The 5,401-nt window shown below is 38.0% G+C and overlaps 1 pseudogene; it reads right to left on the reverse strand.

Annotated features, from left to right (window-relative positions):
* Positions 1–433: 433 nt before the first annotated feature.
* Positions 434–4,618, reverse strand: LOC143863707 (pentatricopeptide repeat-containing protein At3g29290-like; annotated as a pseudogene).
* Between the last annotated feature and the right edge of the window lie 783 nt (positions 4,619–5,401).

Raw genomic sequence — 5,401 nt, forward strand, 5'->3', positions numbered from 1 at the left:
CATAACCACCCTGAAGGGCAAAGTGATCAAACACCTCAAAATCCTATCAAAGTGATCAAACACCTCAAGAGCCTATCTCTCCACTCTACATCGAGCCAGCTGATATGCCTCACTATTAGCTGAGGGGAGAACATTCAAAAAAGATTGGGAACTTTGTTCGTGATTCAGAACAAGCATGTAGTGCCTGCCTTTTCCTCTATTCTAAATAATTTTCTAATACTTTTAATAAAAATCTTAAAATTTTCAACGAGTTATTATAATTCAATTCGATTTCAGAACAATGGTTCTTATTATTCATTTGTACAAGCAACATATCTCAGCTGGCATTCATTCCACTTTCTAACACACGATCACTATCTGCTGTCGTATTTTTGCTTTAGTTACATTAGTTTGACAAATAGATACACCTTTTTCTTTTTAGATTAGCGCTGAGTGATCATAATCCATTCTTTGTTTTGCAGAAATGGCTTCTGATTCTTCGTTTATCGGCTGCACATAGGATAACGTGCTCCTGATGAGGATGAGAATAATACCTGATTACCGTCTAAGAGTCCTTTGGTAGGTGCTGGAGCATCAATGCCCATGTTTTACCGTCAGGTTTAAGCCCGCTGTTGCGCATTCGCTTGTAAAGCTTCTTTGCCAATGTGGTTCGGCCTCGTAGGCACATGCCACGGATAAGTGCATTATAAAGAGATGCATCTGGTGTGACATACTACAAAAAAATTTAAAAAAAAATTAAAAGTAATTGGAAAAAGAAATTCATGGGTACCAATCTGTATCCATGTGGGTGTGGTGGGCACCAAGGTTGCCAGAGCGGGAATCGAAAGCGGGAATCGAAACGGGAATCGAAAGTGGGAATCGAAGGCTCCCGGAATGGTCAAAAGCGGGAATCGTGGAGTCGCCGGAGAGTCGTTGGGAAGTTGGGAATCGCCAACGAATCTCTGAGGAATCGCCGGAAAATCGGGTTTCACATAACATTAAACTGCGGTTCCCAAAAGTGGGAATCGCGTTTCCGGGGAATCATAAACCACGATTCCCAAAAGTGGGATTCGAGTTTCCGGCGAATCCGAACCGGGATTCGAGAAGATTCCCGTTTCGGATTCGAGAACCAGGGAATCGCGGCTCCCTACTCCCAGTGAAGAATCATGCTTCCTTGGTGGGCACAAACACATGCAAGAGGGTGACCCATCGACTCCAAAACAATGTATATTAAGTTGCACAACGCAGAATACAGGGAGAGATTAATGCTAGGTAAATCAAGTTCATAAACCCGTAGGAAGAGCATCTACATTTGGGCCGCACATAGAATACAGGGAGAGATTAATGCTAAGTAAATCATGTTCATAAACCCGTAGGAAGAGAACCTACATTTGGGCCACACAAGTGTGCACACATACACACACAGCATCCCCGCTGTCTCTCAGAGAACAGATGCTCTCTCTCTCTCTCTCAGTATTGCTACCATGCTGCTTTGGTGAATATGCTTGCTAGCTGATCTTTGAAAGGGAAATAGATGTTGTAACTCTCATAAGTTGCTCATTCTCAGATGAAATTGCAGTCCAGTTCAATTTTCCTTTAGAAGCGAGTTGCTACCTTAGGAAGCAAATTGTCATCACAAATGGCCACAGATCAAATGACATCGAATCATATGCAAGAAACAATATAACATTATGTTGCCCACTTTGAAATCTTCTGCTTTCTTAAATCTTGGAACTCAGAGCTTTTTCTCAAGGGGACTTTAGCCTGGAGTTGGTGTTCTAGTTGTTCCAGTCACAATAATGCCATTGTGTTTTCTAGCACTAGCCATGCTTGTAAGCAGAATAAATCCTCTTCTTTTATCTATTCTATAGTTGTATGAATCTTATACTCCTGATTACCCAACATGCCACCCCAGAATAATGAAATGCAGGCACATTTTTGGGTTTCAAACTAGCGTACTTTTTACTTTTTGCTGCCTAACCTTTGTTTTTGGTAATCCATATCCTTCAAAGTTTTACAACAAGAGGCATTAATAAACTAAACCTTTTGATATTTACAATATGATAACTCCCCAAAATCAAGAAATGAAAAATTGGGTATACGGTTTTTTGAAAACAGTAATGGAATTTAATTAAAGAACAAAGTAAAAACAGCAAGCAAAATTACTCGCGGGGGGAGGGGGCAGAAATTACCCCTGATACATGGTTTCCCTCCCCTTAGCGAGAAGCTCGGCAATTTCATTTGCAACACGGGGAACATGGGAGAAGGACGGTCTTCATGGCCAATGGACTGCGCTTCCTCCCCCAAGAAATGATGTTCAAGGAATCCCCTTCCACCTCAAGATTTCCGTGGAAGTTACAAGTAAAGAGCTTAGGGACAGTCGTGACAATCCATGTTAACTTTGTTTCACATACCCACAATTGGGTATGCATACAAAGGGCGTCAAACTTGTTTCACACACCCAAATGCCTTCAACCAACCATTTCAGCCACAATCCAGGTCAAACTGTTGGATGGAATTCTAGCTAACATTCGCATAGTTCTATTTTATTTTTTAACAGTAAATACCAAGATAAAGCTTTCTTTCAAAAAAAAAAAAATATATATATATATATATATATATATATATATATATATATATATATCAAGATAAATTTATTTGCCAAGGACTTCCACCATCATTGTAATTAAAAACGATCTCACAAAACATAAAAAAGTGGTGGAGGTGTCCTCACTCATATCGAAAATGTAATTATTGTCTACCTATTCTAGGTTTTGAATTTGGAGGACTTGTAATGCGAACAAGAAACTGTAACTTTATGTGAATCATTTATTCATTGATAAACTTCATTCCTTTGGAAAAACCGAAAAACAAGTCAAGCACAAGTCAGTTCAGCTACGCATATATAAGCAAGCACCTGACCAAGAAAACTATAATTGGTTTGCATCAGATTTACCATGCTTATAATCCTCTGCTTGACAAAATACCAAAAGAAGAAAACAACAAAAATAAGGACCATAAATAAGAAAAGTCCATTACAACTTCAAAATTATTGAAAGGAGATATGTTGGGCTATCTAAGATCACCATGAATGACACTAACACATCTCCAAGTCCAAGTTATAGAAAAGAACTGTCTCCTATTGTGAAAAGGAATCTCTCAAGGCAGACAACGATGGCAAGGTCCAAATGCCAAGTGTTTTAAAATCTAACATAAATGTCATACCATAATAGCATCTCTGAATTCTCAAGCACTGCATAATCAAATTATAAACTTGGGCGAGCAAGATTTGGGTCAGAATTTAGCAAGCAAGAATACTTGATAGGATGTTAAGATGCTTTCTTCTTATCATGGAGGGAAAACTAAAACTATGTAGATACATCACTAAAAAAAAAAAAAAAACTAAAAATATGTAGATAATGTAACATGTCAAGAAATGGAAACTTACATCTAAGATTTCGTCCACTTCAGCCCATAGAGATCCCCATACGCAAGATCTTATCAATGACAAATAAGTGAAAGTGTCTGGATTAGGTTTGTAGACTTGCAAAGCAACTTTCAGCCTCACAAGCACCAATAACATGATTATACCACACAGTCGAAATTGCCATTCCACTTGCCTCCACATGCCACAAAAGTTGCAAACATCGATCCCACAAACCAAGCCTCTGACATGACATTAGAGACACATTATACAGATGAGCATTCAAATCAGAGCTTTTCTCCCTTGTAATCCTCTCAAAAAGTTGAAGGACATCGGCGTATCGATTTCCCCTATAAAGGGCACTAAGCAATGCATTACATGTACAACATCAGCTACATGACCCGAAGATTTCATTAAATTCTAAATTATAAATGCAAGGTCAACTTCCCAAGACAATTGATCAATGCATTATATGCAATAGCATTTGGCTTCAACCCACTATCCAACATAAGTTGGATAACATCAAGTGCCAAAGCCCACTTTCCCTCCTTTGCACGCACCAATTATAGCTTTCATAACATCCTCACATGGTTTTAGTTGATTCTGAACCATTTCATGGAAAGCATCAAGTGCCAATTCAGTCTGACCACATCGTACAAAAGTACTAACCAACACGCGATAAGTAACCACAGTTCCACTATAACCATCCTCCTTAAGTCTTCTCCACTGCCCCTCCATTTGAACCCAATTATTTGCTTTTCCACAAACTGCTATCATTGTGTTGTAAACAACAGCATCAAAACTCTTCTTCAACGTTCGTTCCCCTTCCAATTCTACAAACATTTTCGAAGCGGAATCACAACCCTGAGCACTCGCAACTGCTTTGAGGATCAAGCTGTATGTATGACCTGTAACTGTTTCCTTCTCCTTCATTATATCGAACACTTTCAATGCATTATTGAGAGACCCATATCACAAAAGACATGAAAGGAGAGAATTACAAGCATGTATACTGGGTCGAAGACCTGACGCCTCAATTGACATATACAATTCTAATGCACCCCTAACCTTGTTTGATCTGCTAAGTGTCAAGATCTTTTTTGATAATACCTCTTCATCCCTTTCCTCTAAAAAATGAAGCTTGGTATCAAAAGTAATAGAACAAGATGGGCTAATTCTATGTTCTAATTTTCGTTCATCAACACTCATACTAAGTTTTTCTTCTTCTCTTGAACTAAATTGTTGACTTCTTCTTCACAAACCAACCCAGATTCAAAACCAACAACCTTGACCAAATTATCCCTTGTTCTTATAGACCCAAATCCACATTTCACTGCTTTAATTTGCAGTGGCTGAATTCCATGCCAATTACCATATTGCTCTAAGTCATTATTTACAACAGATTTTCTCAGCCCGAACCCAACCCGAACTAGACACTTATATCGTGAGATTACAGGTATGGCGATCCTTCCTTGCAAGCATTTTTTTAACAACTTTAAAGATTTATTTTGTGTCAAATGTATATTGCATAGGAGTTTTTTTAAACAATTTCCAGACTTGGCGCTTGACACTTATATGAAAAAAAAGTTGTTACGTTTCAGTGTATCTTTTGATTTTTTATTTTTTTTACTTCAAGCAGTTTATCGTTCTTTTTGTCAGATCTGGTTGGAGTATTCAATATATTTCAGACCTTTTGACTTTTGCTGATTTTTCATTATTCTAGTTCTCCAATTCAGCTTATATTTAGAGGCTTTCGATTTTCTTGCTTCTTGATGTTTCTGTTTGGATTTTACGGGTTTTTGAATTTCAACCTATATTTCCAACCTTTTAATTACTACCAATTTTTTAAATTTTGGACCTTTTTCCCCATCTGGATTGTTTCTCGTTTTCTTTTAATATGCTTTTGATTTACCATATGTTTGTATTCTGCGTTCCAGTTGCAACGAGTACAAAAGAGAATCAGTGACCGGAGGATCCTAATTCAGGTGAGTGAAGCTG

Source organism: Tasmannia lanceolata, unplaced genomic scaffold (genome assembly GCF_043159265.1).
Source record: "Tasmannia lanceolata isolate RefF3 unplaced genomic scaffold, GAP_Taslan_0.1 ptg000003l, whole genome shotgun sequence".
Classification (NCBI taxonomy): Eukaryota; Viridiplantae; Streptophyta; class Magnoliopsida; order Canellales; family Winteraceae; genus Tasmannia; species Tasmannia lanceolata.